The following is a 20,335-nucleotide window of genomic DNA, read 5'->3' on the forward strand; positions in this document are numbered from 1 at the left end:
GTAGTGCTCATTTGGGAAATATTTATACCGTGATGTGCCCAAAAGCAAATAGACAATCTGCGTAAATCCCACACACAACAGGACAGAGTTAATTCGGCATGGCAGTCTGCGCAGAATTTCCTGAAAAATCTCCCCTTAACTTACCTTGGAATTAAGGCCTTTGCAGCGTGGACCACCTGCTTACCAGATAGCCAATTCAGCACAGAAAGAACAAAAGCCTTCATCTGTCTCCGCCCAGTTTCGAACTGGGGACCTTTCGCGTGTAAGGCGAACGTGATAACCTCTACACTACGGAAACCGGCAACCAAGGTTGTGTCTGACCTTTTCAACGCACGCCTCTTGGAACACGAATCAAATTACAGATTGCCTTGTGCTGTTCAGTCTGCAAATACCTTCTATTTTTAGCGGCAAACCAAGCATTTTTCCAGTTGTCTGCGGGAAACCTCTGTGGCCGTTTCTATTGTTGTGCTAATTTTTTTTTTTCGTCTCATTTACGAAATATTGGGTCTTTGAGTTATTTTTTTTAAACGTTATACGAAATATTGGGTCTTTGAGTTCACCAGCCATCTGTTCATTGAAACTACCTGGTTAAAAGTATAGAGACTGTCGGCGTGGAAGTTACTGCTGCCAAAGTCTTGGTAGCGTTGAGTTCCTCCTCAACAGAAAGCCAATTGTACAATTGTGAAAAAGAGAGTCACTGTTCCCGCCCAGTTTCGAACTGGGTACCTTTCGCGTGTGAGGCGAACGTGATAACCACTACACTACGGAAACCTGCCTGCTGCAAACAGTCCGAAACTTTAAGTGCAGGCTCGGTGAAAAGCGCACAAAGGTAACACTTTCTAAAGCCCACTGTAGTCTAAAAGGGGTTCATACTTTTCTTCAAAAGGGATCGGCTGTTTCTGCTCGGTTTCGAACCGAGGACCTTTCGCGTGTTAGGCGAACGTGATGACCACTACACTACAGAAACTCCTCAATTCCTCTGTAGTGCTCATTTGGGAAATATTTATACCGTGATGTGCCCAAAAGCAAATAGACAATCTGCGTAAATCCCACACACAACAGGACAGAGTTAATTCGGCATGGCAGTCTGCGCAGAATTTCCTGAAAAATCTCCCCTTAACTTACCTTGGAATTAAGGCCTTTGCAGCGTGGACCACCTGCTTACCAGATAGCCAATTCAGCACAGAAAGAACAAAAGCCTTCATCTGTCTCCGCCCAGTTTCAAACTGGGGACCTTTCACATGCAAGGCGAACGTGATGACCTCTACACTACGGAAACCAGCAACCAAGGTTGTGTCTGACCTTTTCAACCCACGCCTCTTGGAACACGAATCAAATTACATATTGCCTTGTGCTGTTCAGTCTGCAAATACCTTCTATTTTTAGCGGCAAACCAAGCATTTTTCCAGTTGTCTGCGGGAAACCTCTGTGGCCGTTTCTTTTTTCTTTTGTGTTTAATTTTTTTTTTTTTTTTCGTATCGAAATTTGGGTCTTTGAGTTTTTTTTTTTTAAACGTATACTACGAAATATTGGTGTGGCTTTGAGTTCACCAGCCATCGTGTTCATTCACAACTACCTGGTTAAAAGTATAGAGACTGTCGGCGAAAGCCAGGGAAAAGTTTACTGCTCTTTCTGACTGTATTCATGCCTCTCGGCCAAAGTCTTGGTAGCGTTGAGTTCCTCCTCAACAGAAAGCCAATTGTACAATTGTGAAAAAGAGAGTCACTGTTCCCACCCAGTTTCGAACTGGGGACCTTTCGCGTGTGAGGCGAACGTGATAACCACTACACTACGGAAACCTGCCTGCTGAAAACAGTCCGAAACCTTTAAGTGCAGGCTCGGTTAAAAGCGCACAAAGGTAACACTTTCTAAAGCCCACTGTAGTCTAAAAGGGGTTCATACTTTTCTTCAAAAGGGATCAGCTGTTTCTGCTCGGTTTCGAACCGAGGACCTTTCGCGTGTTAGGCGAACGTGATGACCACTACACTACAGAAACTCCTCGATTCCTCTGTAGTGCTCATTTGGGAAATATTTATACCGTGATGTGGCCAAAAGCAAATAGACAATCTGCGTAAATCCCACACACAACAGGACAGAGTTAATTCGGCATGGCAGTCTGCGCAGAATTTCCTGAAAAATCTCCCCTTAACTTACCTTGGAATTAAGGCCTTTGCAGCGTGGACCACCTGCTTACCAGATAGCCAATTCAGCACAGAAAGAACAAAAGCCCTTCATCTGTCTCCGCCCAGTTTCGAACTGGGGACCTTTCGCGTGTATGGCGAACGTGATAACCTCTACACTACGGAAACCGGCAACCAAGGTTGTGTCTGACCTTTTCAACGCACGCCTCTTGGAACACGAATCAAATTACAGATTGCCTTGTGCTGTTCAGTCTGCAAATACCTTCTATTTTTAGCGGCAAACCAAGCATTTTTCCAGTTGTCTGTGGGAAAACTCTGTGGCCGTTTCTTTTTCTTTTGTGCTCATTTATTTTTTTTTTTTTCGTCTCATGGGTATTTTTTTTTTTTTTAAACGTTATACGAAATATTGGGTCTTTGAGTTCACCAGCCATCTGTTCATTGAAACTACCTGGTTAAAAAAGTATAGAGACTGTCGGCGTGAAAAGTTACTGCTGCCAAAGTCTTGGTAGCGTTGAGTTCCTCCTCAACAGAAAGCCCAATTGTACAATTGTGAAAAAGAGAGTCACTGTTCCCAGAAAGCCCCAGTTCCGCCCAGTTTCAAACTGGGGACCTTTCGCGTGTGAGGCGAACATGATAACCACTACACTACGGAAACCTGCCTGCTGAAAACAGTCCGAAACCTTTAAGTGCAGGCTCGGTGAAAAGCGCACAAAGGTAACACTTTCTAAAGCCCACTGTAGTCTAAAAGGGGTTCATACTTTTCTTCAAAAGGGATCAGCTGTTTCTGCTCGGTTTCGAACGAGGACCTTTCGCGTGATAGGCGAACGTGATGACCACTACACTACAGAAACTCCTCAATTCCTCTGTAGTGCTCATTTGGGAAATATTTATACCGTGATGTGCCCAAAAGCAAATAGACAATCTGCGTAAATCCCACACACAACAGGACAGAGTTAATTCGGCATGGCAGTCTGCGCAGAATTTCCTGAAAAATCTCCCCTTAACTTAACTTGGAATTAAGGCCTTTGCAGCGTGGACCACCTGCTTACCGGATAGCCAATTCAGCACAGAAAGAACAAAAGCCTTCATCTGTCTCCGCCCAGTTTCGAACTGGGGACCTTTCGCGTGTAAGGCGAACGTGATAACCTCTACACTACGGAAACTGGCAACCAAGGTTGTGTCTGACCTTTTCAACGCACGCCTCTTGGAACACGAATCAAATTACAGATTGCCTTGTGCTGTTCAGTCTGCAAATACCTTCTATTTTTAGCGGCAAACCAAGCATTTTTCCAGTTGTCTGTCGGGAAACCTCTGTGGCCGTTTCTTTTGTGCTGTTTTTTCGTCTCATTTAATTTTTTTTTTTTTTTAAACGTTATAGGAAATATTGGGTCTTTGAGTTCACCAGCCATCTGTTCATTGAAACTACCTGGTTAAAAGTATAGAGACTGTCGGCGTGGAAACTGCCTAGTGTGGCTTACTAATTGTCTTCACCTGTGTTAAGAAAGGCCATCGTGACGTAGAGCTGCTGCTCAACAGAAGGCCACTCAGACAAATATCTTTCGTGTTCCTCAGACGAAAGCCAGGCAAAGGGAATGGCACCGAGTGTGGTTTAGGTTTAGCTCTAGGTCAAACAATGACTGCTCTTTCATTTCTGCATCAACTACAGCTTTAGTGACTGTATTCATGCCTCTTGGCTGCAAAGTCTTGGTAGCGTTGAGTTCCTCCTCAACAGAAAGCCAATTGTACAATTGTGAAAAATAGAGTCACTGTTCCCGCCCCAGTTTCGAACTGGGGACCTTTCGCGTGTGAGGCGAACGTGATAACCACTACACTACGGAAACCTGCCTGCTGCGAACAGTCCGAAACTTTAAGTGCAGGCTCGGTGAAAAGCGCACAAAGGTAACACTTTCTAAAGCCCACTGTAGTCTAAAAGGGGTTCATACTTTTCTTCAAAAGGGATCAGCTGTTTCTGCTCGGTTTCGAACCGAGGACCTTTTGCGTGTTAGGCGAACGTGATGACCACTACACTACAGAAACTCCTCAATTCCTCTGTAGTGCTCATTTGGGAAATATTTATACCGTGATGTGCCCAAAAGCAAATAGACAATCTGCGTAAATCCCACACACAACAGGACAGAGTTAATTCGGCATGGCGGTCTGCGCAGAATTTCCTGAAAAATCTCCCCTTAACTTACCTTGGAATTAAGGCCTTTGCAGCGTGGACCACCTGCTTACCAGATAGCCAATTCAGCACAGAAAGAACAAAAGCCTTCATCTGTCTCCGCCCAGTTTCGAACTGGGGACCTTTCGCGTGTAAGGCGAACGTGATAACCTCTACACTACGGAAACCGGCAACCAAGGTTGTGTCTTACCTTTTCAACGCACGCCTCTTGGAACACGAATCAAATTACAGATTGCCTTGTGCTGTTCAGTCTGCAAATACCTTCTATTTTTAGCGGCAAACCAAGCATTTTTCCAGTTGTCTGCGGGAAACCTCTGTGGCCGTTTCTTTTGTGCTTTTTTTTTTTTTTCGTCTCATTTATTTTTTTTTTTTTTAAACGTTATACGAAATATTGGGTCTTTGAGTTCACCAGCCATCTGTTCATTGAAACTACCTGGTTAAAAGTATAGAGACTGTCGGCGTGGAAGTTAAGTGTGGCTTAATAATTGTCTTCACACCTGTGTAAAGAAACTCGTGACGTAGAGCTGCTGCTCAACAGAAGCCACTCAGACAAATATCTTTCTGTTCCTCAGACGAAAGCCAGGCAGGATTGAAATGGCACGTGTGGTTTAGGTTTAGCTCTAGGTCAAACAATGGCTGCTCTTTCATTTCTGCATCAACTACAGCTTTAGTGACTGTATTCATGCCTCTTGGCTGCAAAGTCTTGGTAGCGTGAGTTCCTCCTCAACAGAAAGCCAATTGTACAATTGTGAAAAAGAGAGTCACTGTTACCGCCCAGTTTCGAACTGGGGACCTTTCGCGTGTGAGGCGAACGTGATAACCACTACACTACGGAAACCTGCCTGCTGAAAACAGTCCGAAACCTTTAAGTGCAGGCTCGGTGAAAAGCGCACAAAGGTAACACTTTCTAAAGCCCACTGTAGTCTAAAAGGGGTTCATACTTTTCTTCAAGACCACTACACTACAGAAACTCCTCGTTTTCGAACCGAGGACCTTTCGCGTGTTAGGCGAACGTGATGGCCACTACACTACAGAAACTCCACAGGCTAACGATAGTGCTTTTTGGGAAAATATTTATACTGTGTTGTGATAGTGCTTTTTGTGGAAATTTTTATTATGTTGAACACACAAGAGGACAGAGTTAATTTGGCTTGGCAGTATGCGCAGGAGGACAGAGTTCATTCTGCTATTATATTGACTTTGAATTAAGGCCTTTGCAGCGTGGACCACCTGCTTACCAGATAGCCAATTCAGCACAGAAAGAACAAAAGCCTTCATCTGTCTCCGCCCAGTTTCGAACTGGGGACCTTTCGCGTGTAAGGCGAACGTGATGACCTTTACACTACGGAAACCAGCAACCAAGGTTATGTCTGACCTTTTCAACCCACGCCTCTTGGAACACGAATCAAATTACAGATTGCTTTGTGCTGTTCAGTCTGCAAATACCTTCTATTTTTTTTAGCGGCAAACCAAGCATTTTTCCAGTTGTCTGGGCTGTGGCCGTTTCTTTTGTGCTGGGAAACCTCTGTGGCCGTTTTTTTTGAAATATGTTTTTTCGTCTCATTTAATTTTTTTTTTTTTTAAACGTTATACGAAATATTGGGTCTTTGAGTTCAACAGCCATCTGTTCATTGAAACTACCTGGTTAAAAGTATAGAGACTGTCGGCGTGGAAGTTACTGCTGCCAAAGTCTTGGTAGCGTTGAGTTCCTCCTCAACAGAAAGCCAATTGTACAATTGTTAAAAAAGGAGAGTCACTGTTCCCGCCCAGTTTCGAACTGGGGACCTTTCGCGTGTGAGGCGAACGTGATAACCACTACACTACGGAAACCTGCCTGCTGAAAACAGTCCAAAACCTTTAAGTGCAGGCTCGGTGAAAAGCGCACAAAGGTAACACTTTCTAAAGCTCACTGTAGTCTAAAAGGGGTTCATACTTTTCTTCAAAAGGGATCAGCTGTTTCTGCTCGGTTTCGAACCGAGGACCTTTCGCGTGTTAGGCGAACGTGATGACTACTACACTACAGAAACTCCTCGATTCCTCTGTAGTGCTCATTTGGGAAATATTTATACCGTGATGTGCCCAAAAGCAAATAGACAATCTGCGTAAATCCCACACACAACAGGACAGAGTTAATTCGGCATGGCAGTCTGCGCAGAATTTCCTGAAAAATCTCCCCTTAACTTACCTTGGAATTAAGGCCTTTGCAGCGTGGACCACCTGCTTACCAGATAGCCAATTCAGCACAGAAAGAACAAAAGCCTTCATCTGTCTCCGCCCAGTTTCGAACTGGGGACCTTTCGCGTGTGAGGCGAACGTGATAACCTCTACACTACGGAAACCGGCAACCAAGGTTGTGTCTGTCCTTTTCAACGCACGCCTCTTGGAACACGAATCAAATTACATATTGCCTTTGTGCTGTTCAGTCTGCAAATACCTTCTATTTTTAGCGGCAAACCAGCATTTGTTTTCCAGTTGTCTGCGGGAAACCTCTGTGGCCGTTTCTTTTTGTTTTTTTTTTTTTTCGTCTCATTTTTATTTTTTTTTTTTTTAAACGTTATACGAAATATTGGGTCTTTGAGTTCACCAGCCATCTGTTCATTGAAACTACCTGGTTAAAAAAGTATAGAGTCGGCGTGGAAGTTACTGCTGCTAGTGTGGCTTAAAAATTGTCTTCCCTGTGTAAAGAAAGGCCATCGTGACGTAGAGCTGCTGCGAAGGCCACTCAGACAAATATCTTTCGTGTTCCTCCAGGCAGGATTGAAATGGCACGAGTGTGGTTTAGGTTTAGCTCTAGGTCAAACAATGACTGCTCTTTCATTTCTGCATCAACTACAGCTTTAGTGTCTGTATTCATGCCTCTTGGCTGCAAAGTCTTGGTAGCGTTGAGTTCCTCCTCAACAGAAAGCCAATTGTACAATTGTGAAAAAGAGAGTCACTGTTCCCGCCCAGTTTCGAACTGGGGACCTTTGGCGTGTGAGGCGAACGTGATAACCAGTACACTACGGAAACCTGCCTGCTGAAAACAGTCCGAAACCTTTAAGTGCAGGCTCGGTGAAAAGCGCACAAAGGTAACACTTTCTAAAGCCCACTGTAGTCTAAAAGGGGTTCATATTTTTCTGCAAAAGGGATCAGCTGTTTCTGCTCGGTTTGGAACCGAGGACCTTTCGCGTGTTAGGCGAACGTGATGACCACTACACTACAGAAACTCCTCAATTCCTCTGTAGTGCTCATTTGGGAAATATTTATACCGTGATGTGCCCAAAAGCAAATAGACAATCTGCGTAAATCCCACACACAACAGGACAGAGTTAATTCGGCATGGCAGTCTGCGCAGAATTTCCTGAAAAATCTCCCCTTAACTTACCTGGGAATTAAGGCCTTTGCAGCGTGGACCACCTGCTTACCAGATAGCCAATTCAGCACAGAAAGAACAAAAGCCTTCATCTGTCTCCGCCCAGTTTCGAACTGGGGACCTTTCGCGTGTAAGGCGAACGTGATAACCTCTACACTACGGAAACCGGCAACCAAGGTTGTGTCTGACCTTTTCAACGCACGCCTCTTGGAACACGAATCAAATTACAGATTGCCTTGTGCTGTTCAGTCTGCAAATACCTTCTATTTTTAGCGGCAAACCAAGCATTTTTCCAGTTGTCTCTGCGGGAAACCTCTGTGGCCGTTTCTTTTGTGCTTTTTTTTCTTCTCATTTAATTTTTTTTTTTTTTAAACTTTATACGAAATATTGGGTCTTTGAGTTCACCAGCCATCTGTTCATTGAAACCATCTGTAAAATATAGAGACTGTCGGCGTGGAAGTTACTGCTGCCTAGTGTGGCTTAAAACTCACACCTGTGTAAAAAGGCCATCGTGACGTAGAGCTGACAAATATCTTTCGTGCGTGGCCAAGTTGAACTGCGAGTGTGGTTTAGGTTTGCCAAAGTCTTGGTAGCGTTGATTTCTCCTCAACTACAGCTTTAGTGACTGAAAGCAAGTTGAGTTCCTCCTCAAACAGAAAGCCAATTGTACAATTGTGAAAAAGAGAGTCACTGTTCCCGCCCAGTTTCGAACTGGGGACCTTTCGCGTGTGAGGCGAACGTGATAACCACTACACTACGGAAACCTGCCTGCTGAAAACAGTCCGAAACCTTTAAGAGCAGGCTCGGTGAAAAGCGCACAAAGGTAACACTTTCTAAAGCCCACTGTAGTCTAAAAGGGGTTCATACTTTTCTTCAAAAGGGATCGGCTGTTTCTGCTCGGTTTCGAACCGAGGACCTTTCGCGTGTTAGGCGAACGTGATGACCACTACACTACGGAAACTCCTCGATTCCTCTGTAGTGCTCATTTGGGAAATATTTATACCGTGATGTGCCCAAAAGCAAATAGACAATCTGCGTAAATCCCACACACAACAGGACAGAGTTAATTCGGCATGGCAGTCTGCGCAGAATTTCCTGAAAAATCTCCCCTTAACTTACCTTGGAATTAAGGCCTTTGCAGCGTGGACCACCTGCTTACCAGATAGCCAATTCAGCACAGAAAGAACAAAAGCCTTCATCTGTCTCCGCCCAGTTTCGAACTGGGGACCTTTCGCTTGTAAGGCGAACGTGATAACCTCTACACTACGGAAACCGGCAACCAAGGTTGTGTCTGACCTTTTCAACGCACGCCTCTTGGAACACGAATCAAATTACAGATTGCTTTGTGCTGTTCAGTCTGCAAATACCTTCTTATTTTTTTTAGCGGCAAACCAAGCATTTTTCCAGTTGTCTGTATGGGAAACCTCTGTGGCCGTTTCTTTTGTGCTTTTTTTTTTCGTCTCATTTTTTTTTTTTTTTTTAAACGTTATAGGATATATTGGGTCTTTGAGTTCACCAGCCATCTGTTCATTGAAACTACCTGGTTAAAAGTATAGAGACTGTTGGCGTGGAAGTTACTGCTGCCTAGTGTGTGGCTTAATATTGTCTTCACACCTGTGTAAAGAAAGGCCATCGTGACGTAGAGCTGCTGCTCAACAGAAGGCCACTCAGACAAATATCTTTCGTGTTCCTCAGACGAAAGCCAGGCAGGATTGAAATGGCACGAGTGTGGTTTAGGTTTAGCTCTAGGTCAAACAATGGCTGCTCTTTCATTTCTGCATCAACTACAGCTTTAGTGACTGTATTCATGCCTCTTGGCTGCAAAGTCTTGGTAGCGTTGAGTTCCTCCTCAACAGAAAGCCAATTGTACAATTTGTGAAAAAGAGAGTCACTGTTCCCGCCCAGTTTCGAACTGGGGACCTTTCGCGTGTGAGGCGAACGTGATAACCACTACACTACGGAAACCTGCCTGCTGAAAACAGTCCGAAACCTTTAAGTGCAGGCTCGGTGAAAAGCGCACAAAGGTAACACTTTCTAAAGCTCACTGTAGTCTAAAAGGGGTTCATATTTTTCTTCAAAAGGGATCAGCTGTTTCTGCTCGGTTTCGAACCGAGGACCTTTCGCGTGTTAGGCGAACGTGATGACCACTACACTACAGAAACTCCTCAATTCCTCTGTAGTGCTCATTTGGGAAATATTTATACCGTGATGTGCCCTTAAGCAAATAGACAATCTGCGTAATTCCCACACACAACAGGACAGAGTTAATTCGGCATGGCAGTATGCGCAGAATTTCCTGAAAAATCTCCCCTTAACTTACCTTGGAATTAAGGCCTTTGCAGCGTGGACCACCTGCTTACCAGATAGCCAATTCAGCACAGAAAGAACAAAAGCCTTCATCTGTCTCCGCCCAGTTTTGAACTGGGGACCTTTCGCGTGTAAGGCGAACGTGATAACCTCTACACTACGGAAACCAGCAACCAAGGTTGTGTCTGACCCTTTTCAACGCACGCCTCTTGGAACACGTATCAAATTACAGATTGCCTTGTGCTGTTCAGTCTGCAAATACCTTCTATTTTTTAGCGGCAAACCAAGCATTTTTCCAGTTGTCTGCGGGAAACCTCTGTGGCCGGTTTTTTTTGCTGCTTTTTTTCGTCTCATTTATTTTTTTTTTTTTTAAACGTTATACGAAATATTGGGTCTTTGAGTTCACCAGCCATCTGTTCATTGAAACTACCTGGTTAAAAGTATAGAGACTGTCGGCGTGGAAGTTACTGCTGCCTAGTGTGGATTAATAATTGTCTTCACACCTGTGTAAAGAAAGGCCATCGTGACGTAGAGCTGCTGCTCAACAGAAGGCCACTCAGACAAATATCTTTCGTGTTCCTCAGACGAAAGCCAGGCAGGATTGAAATGGCACGAGTGTGGTTTAGGTTTAGCTCTAGGTCAAACAATGACTGCTCTTTCATTTCTGCATCAACTACAGTTTTAGTGACTGTATTCATGCCTCTTGGCTGCAAAGTCTTGGTAGCGTTGAGTTCCTCCTCAACAGAAAGCCAATTGTACAATTGTGAAGAAAAAAGAGAGTCACTGTTCCCGCCCAGTTTCGAACTGGGGACCTTTCGCGTGTGAGGCGAACGTGATAACCACTACACTACGGAAACCTGCCTGCTGAAAACAGTCCGAAACCTTTAAGTGCAGGCTCGGTGAAAAGCGCACAAAGGTAACACTTTCTAAAGCCCACTGTAGTCTAAAAGGGGTTCATACTTTTCTTCAAAAGGGATCAGCTGTTTCTGCTCGGTTTCGAACCGAGGACCTTTCGCGTGTTAGGCGAACGTGATGACCACTACACTACAGAAACTCCTCAATTCCTCTGTAGTGCTCTTTTGGGAAATATTTATACCGTGATGTGCCCAAAAGCAAATAGACAATCTGCGTAAATCCCACACACAACAGGACAGAGTTAATTCGGCATGGCAGTCTGCGCAGAATTTCCTGAAAAATCTCACCTTAACTTACCTTGGAATTAAGGCCTTTGCAGCGTGGACCTCCTGCTTACCAGATAGCCAATTCAGCACAGAAAGAACAAAAGCCTTCATCTGTCTCCGCCCATTTTTCGAACTGGGGACCTTTCGCGTGTAAGGCGAACGTGATAACCTCTACACTACGGAAACCGGCAACCAAGGTTGTGTCTGACCTTTTCAACGCACGCCTCTTGGAACACGAATCAAATTACAGATTGCCTTGTGCTGTTCAGTCTGCAAATACCTTCTATTTTTAGCGGCAAACCAAGCATTTTTCCAGTTGTCTGCGGGCAAACCTCTGTGCCGTTTTTCGTTTCTTTTGTGCTCATTTAATTTTTTTTTTTTTTTCGAAATTCGGGTCTTTGAGTTCACCATTTTTTGAAAACTACCTTGTTAACAGTATAGAGACTGTCGGCGTGGAAGTTACTGCTGCCTAGTGTGGCTCTTTGATTGTTCACCAGCCATCGTGACGTAGAGTTGCTCAACAGAATTGAAAATATCTTTCGTGTTCCTCAGACGAAAGGCAGGATTGAAAGAGTGTGGTTTAGGTTTAGCTCTAGGTCAAACGTGACTGCTCTTTCTGCTGCCAAAGCTTTAGTGACTGTATTCATGCCTCTTGGCTGCAAAGTCTTGGTAGCGTTGAGTTCCTCCTCAACAGAAAGCCAATTGTACAATTGTGAAAAAGAGAGTCACTGTTCCCGCCCAGTTTCGAACTGGGGACCTTTCGCGTGTGAGGCGAACGTGATAACCAGTACACTAGGGAAACCTGTCTCCTGAAAACAGTCCGAAACCTTTAAGTGCAGGCTCGGTGAAAAGCGCACAAAGGTAACACTTTCTAAAGCCCACTGTAGTCTAAAAGGGGTTCATACTTTTCTTCAAAAGGGATCAGCTGTTTCTGCTCGGTTTCGAACCGAGGACCTTTCGCGTGTTAGGCGAACGTGATGACCACTACACTACAGAAACTCCTCGATTCCTCTGTAGTGCTCATTTGGGAAATATTTATACCGTGATGTGCCCAAAAGCAAATAGACAATCTGCGTAAATCCCACACACAACAGGACAGAGTTAATTCGGCATGGCAGTATGCGCAGAATTTCCTGAAAAATCTCCCCTTAACTTACCTTGGAATTAAGGCCTTTGCAGCGTGGACCACCTGCTTACCAGATAGCCAATTCAGCACAGAAAGAACAAAAGCCTTCATCTGTCTCCGCCCAGTTTCGAACTGGGGACCTTTCACGTGTAAGGCGAACGTGATAACCTCTACACTACGGAAACCGGCAACCAAGGTTGTGTCTGACCTTTTCAACGCACGCCTCTTGGAACACGAATCAAATTACAGATTGCCTTGTGCTGTTCAGTCTGCAAATACCTTCTATTTTTAGCGGCAAACCAAGCATTTTTCCAGTTGTCTGCGGGAAACCTCTGTGGCCGTTTCTTTTGTGTTTTTTTTTTCGTCGTCTCATTTATTTTTTTTTTTTTAAACGTTATACGAAATATTGGGTCTTTGAGTTCACCAGCCATCTGTTCATTGAAACTACCTGGTTAAAAGTATAGAGATTTACTGCTGCCTAGTGTGGTTAAAATTGTCTTCACACCTGTGTAAAGAAAGCCATCGTGACTAGAGTCAGAAGGGCGTGGAAGCCAGGCAGGATTGAAATGGCACGAGTGTTGGTTTAGGTTTGCTGTCAAACAGACTGCTCTTTCATTTCTGCATCAACTACAGCTTTAGTGACTGTATTCATGCCTCTTGGCTGCAAAGTCTTGGTAGCGTTGAGTTCCTCCTCAACAGAAAGCCAATTGTACAATTGTGAAAAAGAGAGTCACTGTTACCGCCCAGTTTCGAACTGGGGACCTTTCGCGTGTGAGGCGAACGTGATAACCACTACACTACGGGAAACCTGCCAGCTGAAAACAGTCCAAAACCTTTAAGTGCAGGCTCGGTGAAAAGCGCACAAAGGTAACACTTTCTAAAGCTCACTGTAGTCTAAAAGGGGTTCATACTTTTCTTCAAAAGGGATCAGCTGTTTCTGCTCGGTTTCGAACCGAGGACCTTTCGCGTGTTAGGCGAACGTGATGACCACTACACTACAGAAACTCCTCAATTCCTCTATAGTGCTCATTTGGGAAATATTTATACCGTGATGTGCCCAAAAGCAAATAGACAATCTGCGTAAATCCCACACACAACAGGACAGAGTTAATTCGGCATGGCAGTCTGCGCAGAATTTCCTGAAAAATCTCCCCTTAACTTACCTTGGAATTAAGGCCTTTGCAGCGTGGACCACCTGCTTACCAGATAGCCAATTCAGCACAGAAAGAACAAAAGCCTTCATCTGTCTCCGCCCAGTTTTGAACTGGGGACCTTTCGCGTGTAAGGCGAACGTGATAACCTCTACACTACAGAAACCGGCAACCAAGGTTGTGTCTGACCTTTTCAACGCACGCCTCTTGGAACACGAATCAAATTACAGATTGCCTTGTGCTGTTCAGTCTGCAAATACCTTCTATTTTTAGCGGCAAACCAAGCATTTTTCCAGTTGTCTGTGGGAAACCTCTGTGGCCGTTTTCTTTTGTGCTGTTTTTCCGTCTCATTTAATTTTTTTTTTTTTTAAACGTTATAGGAAATATTGGGTCTTTGAGTTCACCAGCCATCTGTTCATTGAAACTACCTGGTTAAAAGTATAGAGACTGTCGGCGTGGAAGTTACTGCTGCCTAGTGTGGCTTAATAATTGTCTTCACACCTGTGTAAAGAAAGGCCATCGTGACGTAGAGCTGCTGCTCAACAGAAGGCCACTCAGACAAATATCTTTCGTGTTCCTCAGACGAAAGCCAGGCAGGATTGAAATGGCACGAGTGTGGTTTAGGTTTAGCTCTAGGTCAAACAATGACTGCTCTTTCATTTCTGCATCAACTACAGCTGTAGTGACTGTATTCATGCCTCTTGGCTGCAAAGTCTTGGTAGCGTTGAGTTCCTCCTCAACAGAAAGCCAATTGTACAATTGTTAAAAAAGGAGAGTCACTGTTCCCGCCCAGTTTCGAACTGGGGACCTTTCGCGTGTGAGGCGAACGTGATAACCACTACACTACGGAAACCTGCCTGCTGAAAACAGTCCGAAACCTTTAAGTGCAGGCTCGGTGAAAAGCGCACAAAGGTAACACTTTCTAAAGCCCACTGTAGTCTAAAAGGGGTTCATACTTTTCTTCAAAAGGGATCGGCTGTTTCTGCTCGGTTTCGAACCGAGGACCTTTCGCGTGTTAGGCGAACGTGATGACCACTACACTACAGAAACTCCTCAATTCCTCTATAGTGCTCATTTGGGAAATATTTATACCGTGATGTGCCCAAAAGCAAATAGACAATCTGCGTAAATCCCACACACAACAGGACAGAGGTTAATTCGGCATGGCAGTCTGCGCAGAATTTCCTGAAAAATCTCCCCTTAACTTACCTTGGAATTAAGGCCTTTGCAGCGTGGACCACCTGCTTACCAGATAGCCAATTCAGCACAGAAAGAACAAAAGCCTTCATCTGTCTCCGCCCAGTTTCGAACTGGGGACCTTTCGCGTGTAAGGCGAACGTGATGACCTCTACACTACGGAAACCGGCAACCAAGGTTGTGTCTGACCCTTTTCAACGCACGCCTCTTGGAACACGAATCAAATTACAGATTGCCTTGTGCTGTTCAGTCTGCAAATACCTTCTATTTTTAGCGGCAAACCAAGCATTTTTCCAGTTGTCTGTGGGAAACCTCTGTGGCCGTTTCTTTTGTGCTGTTTTTTCGTCTCATTTAATTTTTTTTTTTTTAAACGTTATACGAAATATTGGGTCTTTGAGTTCACCAGCCATCTGTTCATTGAAACTACCTGGTTAAAAGTATAGAGACTGTCGGTTCATGTTACTGCTGCCAAAGTCTTGGTAGCGTGACGTGAGTTCCTCCTCAACAGAAAGCCAATTGTACAATTGTGTTCCTCAGACGAAAAAAGAGAGTCACTGTTCCCGTCCAATGACTGCTCTTTTTTTCGAACTGGGGACCTTTCGCGTGTGAGGCGAACGTGATTTCGAACTGGAGACCTTTCGCGTGTGAGGCGAACGTGATAACCACTACACTACGGAAACCTGCCTGCTGAAAACAGTCCGAAACCTTTAAGTGCAGGCTCGGTGAAAAGCGCACAAAGGTAACACTTTCTAAAGCTCACTGTAGTCTAAAAGGGGTTCATACTTTTCTTCAAAAGGGATCAGCTGTTTCTGCTCGGTTTCGAACCGAGGACCTTTCGCGTGTTAGGCGAACGTGATGACCACTACACTACAGAAACTCCTCGATTCCTCTGTAGTGCTCATTTGGGAAATATTTATACCGTGATGTGCCCAAAAGCAAATAGACAATCTGCGTAAATCCCACACACAACAGGACAGAGTTAATTCGGCATGGCAGTCTGCGCAGAATTTCCTGAAAAATCTCCCCTTAACTTACCTTGGAATTAAGGCCTTTGCAGCGTGGACCACCTGCTTACCAGATAGCCAATTCAGCACAGAAAGAACAAAAGCCTTCATCTGTCTCCGCCCAGTTTCGAACTGGGGACCTTTCGCGTGTAAGGCGAACGTGATAACCTCTACACTACGGAAACCGGCAACCAAGGTTGTGTCTGACCTTTTCAACGCACGCCTCTTGGAACACGAATCAAATTACAGATTGCCTTGTGCTGTTCATTCTGCAAATACCTTCTATTTTTAGCGTCAAAACCAATCATTTTTCCAGTTGTCTGCGGGAAACCTCTGTGGCCGTTTCTTTTTGTGCTTTTTTTTCGTCTCATTTTTTTTTAATTTTTTTAAACGTTATACGAAATATTGGGTCTTTGAGTTCACCAGCCATCTGTTCATTGAAACTACCTGGTTAAAAGTATAGAGACTGTCGGCGTGGAAGTTACTGCTGCCTAGTGTGGCAAATTGTCTTCACACCTGTGTAAAGAAAGGCCATCGTGACGTAGAGCTGCTGCTCAACAGAAGGCCACTCAGACAAATATCTTTCGTGTTCCTCAGAGAAAGCCAATTGAAATTACGACAATTGTAGGTTTAAAAAGAGACTGCTCTTTCATTTCTGCATCCCAGCCCATTCATGCCTTTCGCAAAACTTGGTAGCGTTGAGTTCCTCCTCAACAGAAAGCCAATTGTGAAAAAGAGAGTCACTGTTCCCGCCCAGTTTCGAACTGGGGACCTTTCGCGTGTGAGGCGAACGTGATAACCACTACACTACGGAAACCTGCCTGCTGAAAAAAAAACAGTCCGAAACCTTTAAGTGCAGGCTCGGTGAAAAGCGCACAAAGGTAACACTTTTTTAAAGCCCACTGTAGTCTAAAAGGGGTTCATACTTTTCTTCAAAAGGGATCAGCTGTTTCTGCTCGGTTTCGAACCGAGGACCTTTCGCGTGTTAGGCGAACGTGATGACCACTACACTACAGAAACTCCTCAATTCCTTTGTAGTGCTCATTTGGGAAATATTTATACCGTGATGTGCCCAAAAGCAAATAGACAATCTTCGTAAATCCCACACACAACAGGACAGAGTTAATTCGGCATGGCAGTCTGCGCAGAATTTCCTGAAAAATCTCCCCTTAACTTACCTTGGAATTAAGGCCTTTGCAGCGTGGACCACCTGCTTACCAGATAGCCAATTCAGCACAGAAAGAACAAAAGCCTTCATCTGTCTCCGCCCAGTTTCGAACTGGGGACCTTTCGCGTGTAAGGGCGAACGTGATAACCTCTACACTACGGAAACCGGCAACCAAGGTTGTGTCTGACCTTTTCAACGCACGCCTCTTGGAACACGAATCAAATTACATATTGCCTTGTGCTGTTCAGTCTGCAAATACCTTCTATTTTAAGCGGCGGCAAACCAAGCATTTTTCCAGTTGTCTGCGGGAAACCTCTGCCGTTTCTTTTGTGCTTTTTTTTTCGTTTTGTTTTTTTTTTTTTTTCGTTATCATATTGGGTCTTTGAGTTTTGTTCTCAATTATTTTTGTTTTAAACGTTATACGAAATATTGGGTCTTTGAGTTCACCAGCCATCTGTTCATTGAAACTACCTGGTTAAAAGTATAGAGACTGTCGGCGTGGAAGTTACTGCTGCCAAAGTCTTGGTAGCGTTGAGTTCCTCCTCAACAGGAAAGCCAATTGTACAATTGTGAAAAAGAGAGTCACTGTTCCCACCCAGTTTCGAACTGGGGACCTTTCGCGTGTGAGGCGAACGTGATAACCACTACACTACGGAAACCTGCCTGCTGAAAACAGTCCGAAACCTTTAAGTGCAGGCTCGGTGAAAAGCGCACAAAGGTAACACTTTCTAAAGCCCACTGTAGTCTAAAAGGGGTTCATACTTTTCTTCAAAAGGGATCAGCTGTTTCTGCTCGGTTTCGAACCGAGGACCTTTCGCGTGTTAGGCGAACGTGATGACCACTACACTACAGAAACTCCTCGATTCCTCTGTAGTGCTCATTTGGGAAATATTTATACCGTGATGTGCCCAAAAGCAAATAGACAATCTGCGTAAATCCCACACACAACAGGACAGAGTTAATTCGGCATGGCAGTCTGCGCAGAATTTCCTGAAAAATCTCCCCTTAACTTACCTTGGATTTAAGGCCTTTGCAGCGTGGACCACCTGCTTACCAGATAGCCTATTCAGCACAGAAAGAACAAAAGCCTTCATCTGTCTCCGCCCAGTTTTGAACTGGGGACCTTTCGCGTGTAAGGCGAACGTGATAACCTCTACACTACGGAAACCGGCAACCAAGGTTGTGTCTGACCTTTTCAACGCACGCCTCTTGGAACACGAATCAAATTACAGATTGCCTTGTGCTGTTCAGTCTGCAAATACCTTCTATTTTTAGCGGCAAACCAAGCATTTTTCCAGTTGTCTGCGGGAAACCTCTGTGCCGTTTCCGTGTTCTTTTTTTTGTCTCATTTAATTTTTTTTTTTTTTTCGTCTCATTTAATTTTTTTTTTTTTTAAAAGTTATACGAAATATTGGGTCTTTGAGTTCACCAGCCATCTGTTCATTGAAACTACCTGGTTAAAAGTATAGAGACTGAAATGGCACGAGTGTGGTTTAGGTTTAGCTCTAGGTCAAACAATGTGGCTTTAGTGAGTGTACTACTGCTGCAAAGTCTTGGTAGCGTTGAGTTCCTCCTCAACAGAAAGCCAATTGTACAATTGTGAAAAAGAGAGTCACTGTTCCCGCCCAGTTTCAAACTGGGGACCTTTCGCGTGTGAGGCGAACATGATAACCACTACACTACGGAAACCTGCCTGCTGAGAACAGTCCGAAACCTTTAAGTGCAGGCTCGGTGAAAAGCGCACAAAGGTAACACTTTCTAAAGCCCACTGTAGTCTAAAAGGGGTTCATACTTTTCTTCAAAAGGGATCAGCTGTTTCTGCTCGGTTTCGAACCGAGGACCTTTCGCGTGTTAGGCGAACGTGATGACCACTACACTACAGAAACTCCTCAATTCCTCTGTAGTGCTCATTTGGGAAATATTTATACCGTGATGTGCCCAAAAGCAAATAGACAATCTGCGTAAATCCCACACACAACAGGACAGAGTTAATTCGGCATGGCAGTCTGCGCAGAATTTCCTGAAAAATCTCCCCTTAACTTACCTTGGAATTAAGGCCTTTGCAGCGTGGACCACCTGCTTACCAGATAGCCAATTCAGCACAGAAAGAACAAAAGCCTTCATCTGTCTCCGCCCAGTTTCGAACTGGGGAACTTTCGCGTGTAAGGCGAACGTGATAACCTCTACACTACGGAAACCGGCAACCAAGGTTGTGTCTGACCTTTTCAACGCACGCCTCTTGGAACACGAATCAAATTACAGATTGCCTTGTGCTGTTCAGTCTGCAAATACCTTCTATTTTTAGCGGCAAACCAAGCATTTTTCCAGTTGTCTGTGGGAAACCTCTGTGGCCGTTTCTTTTTGTTTCTTTTGTGTCTCATTTATTTTTTTTTTTTTTTCGTCTAATTTTTTTTTTTTAAACGTTATACGAAATATTGGGTCTTTGAGTTCACCAGCCATCTGTTCATTGAAACTACCTGGTTAAAAGTATAGAGACTGTCGGCGTGGAAGTTACTGCTGCCAAAGTCTTGGTAGCGTTGAGTTCCTCCTCAACAGAAAGCCAATTGTACAATTGTGAAAAAGAGAGTCACTGTTCCCGCCCAGTTTCGAACTGGGGACCTTTCGCGTGTGAGGCGAACGTGATAATCACTACACTACGGAAACCTGCCTGCTGAAAACAGTCCGAAACCTTTAAGTGCAGGCTCGGTGAAAAGCGCACAAAGGTAACACTTTCTCTAAAGCCCACTGTAGTCTAAAAGGGGTTCATACTTTTCTTCAAAAGGGATCAGCTGTTTCTGCTCGGTTTCGAACTGTGGACCTTTCGCGTGTTAGGCGAACGTGATGACCACTACACTACAGAAACTCCTCAATTCCTCTGTAGTGCTCATTTGGGAAATATTTATACCGTGATGTGGCCAAAAGCAAATAGACAATCTGCGTAAATCCCACACACAACAGGACAGAGTTAATTCGGCATGGCAGTCTGCGCAGAATTTCCTGAAAAATCTCCCCTTAACTTACCTTGGAATTAAGGCCTTTGCAGCGTGGACCACCTGCTTACCAGATAGCCAATTCAGCACAGAAAGAACAAAAGCCTTCATCTGTCTCCGCCCAGTTTCGAACTGGGGACCTTTCGCGTGTAAGGCGAACGTGATAACCTCTACACTACGGAAACCGGCAACCAAGGTTGTGTCTGACCTTTTCAACGCACGCCTCTTGGAACACGAATCAAATTACAGATTGCCTTGTGCTGTTCAGTCTGCAAATACCTTCTATTTTTAGCGGCAAACCAAGCATTTTTCCAGTTGTCTGCGGGAAACCTCTGTGGCCGTTTCTTTTGTGCTGTTTTTTCGTCTCATTTAATTTTTTTTTTTTAAACGTTATACGAAATATTGGGTCTTTGAGTTCACCAGCCATCTGTTCATTGAAACTACCTGGTTAAAAGTATAGAGACTGTCGGCCTGGAAGTTACTGCTGCCTAGTGTGGCTTAATAATTGTCTTCACAGACCGTGTGTCAAAGTCGTA

The 20,335-nt window shown here is 44.4% G+C and overlaps 52 non-coding genes across 52 annotated transcripts; all 52 read right to left on the reverse strand.

Annotated features, from left to right (window-relative positions):
* Positions 1–225: 225 nt before the first annotated feature.
* Positions 226–298, reverse strand: trnav-cac. Its single transcript has one exon. It is a non-coding gene; the product is annotated as a tRNA-Val (tRNA).
* A 400-nt stretch (positions 299–698) lies between these two features.
* Positions 699–771, reverse strand: trnav-cac. Its single transcript has one exon. It is a non-coding gene; the product is annotated as a tRNA-Val (tRNA).
* A 123-nt stretch (positions 772–894) lies between these two features.
* trnav-aac lies at positions 895–967 on the reverse strand. The gene has a single exon. It is a non-coding gene; the product is annotated as a tRNA-Val (tRNA).
* Positions 968–1,726: 759 nt separating this feature from the next.
* Positions 1,727–1,799, reverse strand: trnav-cac. Its single transcript has one exon. It is a non-coding gene; the product is annotated as a tRNA-Val (tRNA).
* A 124-nt stretch (positions 1,800–1,923) lies between these two features.
* On the reverse strand, positions 1,924–1,996 carry trnav-aac. The gene has a single exon. It is a non-coding gene; the product is annotated as a tRNA-Val (tRNA).
* Positions 1,997–2,236: 240 nt separating this feature from the next.
* On the reverse strand, positions 2,237–2,309 carry trnav-uac. Its single transcript has one exon. It is a non-coding gene; the product is annotated as a tRNA-Val (tRNA).
* Positions 2,310–2,723: 414 nt separating this feature from the next.
* trnav-cac lies at positions 2,724–2,797 on the reverse strand. Its single transcript has one exon. It is a non-coding gene; the product is annotated as a tRNA-Val (tRNA).
* A 123-nt stretch (positions 2,798–2,920) lies between these two features.
* Positions 2,921–2,992, reverse strand: trnad-auc. The gene has a single exon. It is a non-coding gene; the product is annotated as a tRNA-Asp (tRNA).
* Positions 2,993–3,231: 239 nt separating this feature from the next.
* Positions 3,232–3,304, reverse strand: trnav-uac. Its single transcript has one exon. It is a non-coding gene; the product is annotated as a tRNA-Val (tRNA).
* A 604-nt stretch (positions 3,305–3,908) lies between these two features.
* Positions 3,909–3,982, reverse strand: trnav-cac. Its single transcript has one exon. It is a non-coding gene; the product is annotated as a tRNA-Val (tRNA).
* Positions 3,983–4,105: 123 nt separating this feature from the next.
* Positions 4,106–4,178, reverse strand: trnav-aac. The gene has a single exon. It is a non-coding gene; the product is annotated as a tRNA-Val (tRNA).
* Positions 4,179–4,417: 239 nt separating this feature from the next.
* On the reverse strand, positions 4,418–4,490 carry trnav-uac. Its single transcript has one exon. It is a non-coding gene; the product is annotated as a tRNA-Val (tRNA).
* A 598-nt stretch (positions 4,491–5,088) lies between these two features.
* On the reverse strand, positions 5,089–5,161 carry trnav-cac. The gene has a single exon. It is a non-coding gene; the product is annotated as a tRNA-Val (tRNA).
* Positions 5,162–5,602: 441 nt separating this feature from the next.
* Positions 5,603–5,675, reverse strand: trnav-uac. The gene has a single exon. It is a non-coding gene; the product is annotated as a tRNA-Val (tRNA).
* Positions 5,676–6,080: 405 nt separating this feature from the next.
* trnav-cac lies at positions 6,081–6,153 on the reverse strand. The gene has a single exon. It is a non-coding gene; the product is annotated as a tRNA-Val (tRNA).
* A 124-nt stretch (positions 6,154–6,277) lies between these two features.
* Positions 6,278–6,350, reverse strand: trnav-aac. Its single transcript has one exon. It is a non-coding gene; the product is annotated as a tRNA-Val (tRNA).
* A 239-nt stretch (positions 6,351–6,589) lies between these two features.
* On the reverse strand, positions 6,590–6,662 carry trnav-uac. Its single transcript has one exon. It is a non-coding gene; the product is annotated as a tRNA-Val (tRNA).
* Positions 6,663–7,259: 597 nt separating this feature from the next.
* trnav-uac lies at positions 7,260–7,332 on the reverse strand. The gene has a single exon. It is a non-coding gene; the product is annotated as a tRNA-Val (tRNA).
* Positions 7,333–7,456: 124 nt separating this feature from the next.
* Positions 7,457–7,529, reverse strand: trnav-aac. Its single transcript has one exon. It is a non-coding gene; the product is annotated as a tRNA-Val (tRNA).
* A 239-nt stretch (positions 7,530–7,768) lies between these two features.
* Positions 7,769–7,841, reverse strand: trnav-uac. The gene has a single exon. It is a non-coding gene; the product is annotated as a tRNA-Val (tRNA).
* A 525-nt stretch (positions 7,842–8,366) lies between these two features.
* On the reverse strand, positions 8,367–8,439 carry trnav-cac. The gene has a single exon. It is a non-coding gene; the product is annotated as a tRNA-Val (tRNA).
* A 124-nt stretch (positions 8,440–8,563) lies between these two features.
* trnav-aac lies at positions 8,564–8,636 on the reverse strand. Its single transcript has one exon. It is a non-coding gene; the product is annotated as a tRNA-Val (tRNA).
* Positions 8,637–8,875: 239 nt separating this feature from the next.
* Positions 8,876–8,948, reverse strand: trnav-uac. The gene has a single exon. It is a non-coding gene; the product is annotated as a tRNA-Val (tRNA).
* A 619-nt stretch (positions 8,949–9,567) lies between these two features.
* Positions 9,568–9,640, reverse strand: trnav-cac. Its single transcript has one exon. It is a non-coding gene; the product is annotated as a tRNA-Val (tRNA).
* A 124-nt stretch (positions 9,641–9,764) lies between these two features.
* Positions 9,765–9,837, reverse strand: trnav-aac. Its single transcript has one exon. It is a non-coding gene; the product is annotated as a tRNA-Val (tRNA).
* A 239-nt stretch (positions 9,838–10,076) lies between these two features.
* Positions 10,077–10,149, reverse strand: trnav-cac. Its single transcript has one exon. It is a non-coding gene; the product is annotated as a tRNA-Val (tRNA).
* Positions 10,150–10,766: 617 nt separating this feature from the next.
* Positions 10,767–10,839, reverse strand: trnav-uac. Its single transcript has one exon. It is a non-coding gene; the product is annotated as a tRNA-Val (tRNA).
* A 124-nt stretch (positions 10,840–10,963) lies between these two features.
* On the reverse strand, positions 10,964–11,036 carry trnav-aac. Its single transcript has one exon. It is a non-coding gene; the product is annotated as a tRNA-Val (tRNA).
* A 239-nt stretch (positions 11,037–11,275) lies between these two features.
* Positions 11,276–11,349, reverse strand: trnav-uac. Its single transcript has one exon. It is a non-coding gene; the product is annotated as a tRNA-Val (tRNA).
* A 543-nt stretch (positions 11,350–11,892) lies between these two features.
* Positions 11,893–11,965, reverse strand: trnav-cac. The gene has a single exon. It is a non-coding gene; the product is annotated as a tRNA-Val (tRNA).
* A 124-nt stretch (positions 11,966–12,089) lies between these two features.
* On the reverse strand, positions 12,090–12,162 carry trnav-aac. The gene has a single exon. It is a non-coding gene; the product is annotated as a tRNA-Val (tRNA).
* A 239-nt stretch (positions 12,163–12,401) lies between these two features.
* trnav-uac lies at positions 12,402–12,474 on the reverse strand. Its single transcript has one exon. It is a non-coding gene; the product is annotated as a tRNA-Val (tRNA).
* Positions 12,475–13,023: 549 nt separating this feature from the next.
* On the reverse strand, positions 13,024–13,097 carry trnav-cac. The gene has a single exon. It is a non-coding gene; the product is annotated as a tRNA-Val (tRNA).
* A 124-nt stretch (positions 13,098–13,221) lies between these two features.
* trnav-aac lies at positions 13,222–13,294 on the reverse strand. Its single transcript has one exon. It is a non-coding gene; the product is annotated as a tRNA-Val (tRNA).
* A 239-nt stretch (positions 13,295–13,533) lies between these two features.
* trnav-uac lies at positions 13,534–13,606 on the reverse strand. Its single transcript has one exon. It is a non-coding gene; the product is annotated as a tRNA-Val (tRNA).
* Positions 13,607–14,220: 614 nt separating this feature from the next.
* On the reverse strand, positions 14,221–14,293 carry trnav-cac. Its single transcript has one exon. It is a non-coding gene; the product is annotated as a tRNA-Val (tRNA).
* Positions 14,294–14,417: 124 nt separating this feature from the next.
* trnah-aug lies at positions 14,418–14,490 on the reverse strand. Its single transcript has one exon. It is a non-coding gene; the product is annotated as a tRNA-Val (tRNA).
* A 240-nt stretch (positions 14,491–14,730) lies between these two features.
* Positions 14,731–14,803, reverse strand: trnav-uac. The gene has a single exon. It is a non-coding gene; the product is annotated as a tRNA-Val (tRNA).
* A 638-nt stretch (positions 14,804–15,441) lies between these two features.
* On the reverse strand, positions 15,442–15,514 carry trnav-aac. Its single transcript has one exon. It is a non-coding gene; the product is annotated as a tRNA-Val (tRNA).
* A 239-nt stretch (positions 15,515–15,753) lies between these two features.
* trnav-uac lies at positions 15,754–15,826 on the reverse strand. The gene has a single exon. It is a non-coding gene; the product is annotated as a tRNA-Val (tRNA).
* A 559-nt stretch (positions 15,827–16,385) lies between these two features.
* On the reverse strand, positions 16,386–16,458 carry trnav-cac. Its single transcript has one exon. It is a non-coding gene; the product is annotated as a tRNA-Val (tRNA).
* Positions 16,459–16,588: 130 nt separating this feature from the next.
* Positions 16,589–16,661, reverse strand: trnav-aac. The gene has a single exon. It is a non-coding gene; the product is annotated as a tRNA-Val (tRNA).
* Positions 16,662–16,900: 239 nt separating this feature from the next.
* On the reverse strand, positions 16,901–16,974 carry trnav-uac. Its single transcript has one exon. It is a non-coding gene; the product is annotated as a tRNA-Val (tRNA).
* Positions 16,975–17,395: 421 nt separating this feature from the next.
* On the reverse strand, positions 17,396–17,468 carry trnav-cac. Its single transcript has one exon. It is a non-coding gene; the product is annotated as a tRNA-Val (tRNA).
* Positions 17,469–17,592: 124 nt separating this feature from the next.
* trnav-aac lies at positions 17,593–17,665 on the reverse strand. The gene has a single exon. It is a non-coding gene; the product is annotated as a tRNA-Val (tRNA).
* A 239-nt stretch (positions 17,666–17,904) lies between these two features.
* trnav-uac lies at positions 17,905–17,977 on the reverse strand. Its single transcript has one exon. It is a non-coding gene; the product is annotated as a tRNA-Val (tRNA).
* Positions 17,978–18,425: 448 nt separating this feature from the next.
* trnav-cac lies at positions 18,426–18,498 on the reverse strand. The gene has a single exon. It is a non-coding gene; the product is annotated as a tRNA-Val (tRNA).
* A 124-nt stretch (positions 18,499–18,622) lies between these two features.
* Positions 18,623–18,695, reverse strand: trnav-aac. The gene has a single exon. It is a non-coding gene; the product is annotated as a tRNA-Val (tRNA).
* Positions 18,696–18,934: 239 nt separating this feature from the next.
* On the reverse strand, positions 18,935–19,007 carry trnav-uac. Its single transcript has one exon. It is a non-coding gene; the product is annotated as a tRNA-Val (tRNA).
* A 393-nt stretch (positions 19,008–19,400) lies between these two features.
* On the reverse strand, positions 19,401–19,473 carry trnav-cac. Its single transcript has one exon. It is a non-coding gene; the product is annotated as a tRNA-Val (tRNA).
* A 126-nt stretch (positions 19,474–19,599) lies between these two features.
* trnav-aac lies at positions 19,600–19,672 on the reverse strand. The gene has a single exon. It is a non-coding gene; the product is annotated as a tRNA-Val (tRNA).
* A 239-nt stretch (positions 19,673–19,911) lies between these two features.
* trnav-uac lies at positions 19,912–19,984 on the reverse strand. The gene has a single exon. It is a non-coding gene; the product is annotated as a tRNA-Val (tRNA).
* Between the last annotated feature and the right edge of the window lie 351 nt (positions 19,985–20,335).

This window comes from Cyprinus carpio, unplaced genomic scaffold, assembly GCF_018340385.1.
Source record: "Cyprinus carpio isolate SPL01 unplaced genomic scaffold, ASM1834038v1 S000000087, whole genome shotgun sequence".
NCBI classification, from domain to species: Eukaryota; Metazoa; Chordata; class Actinopteri; order Cypriniformes; family Cyprinidae; genus Cyprinus; species Cyprinus carpio.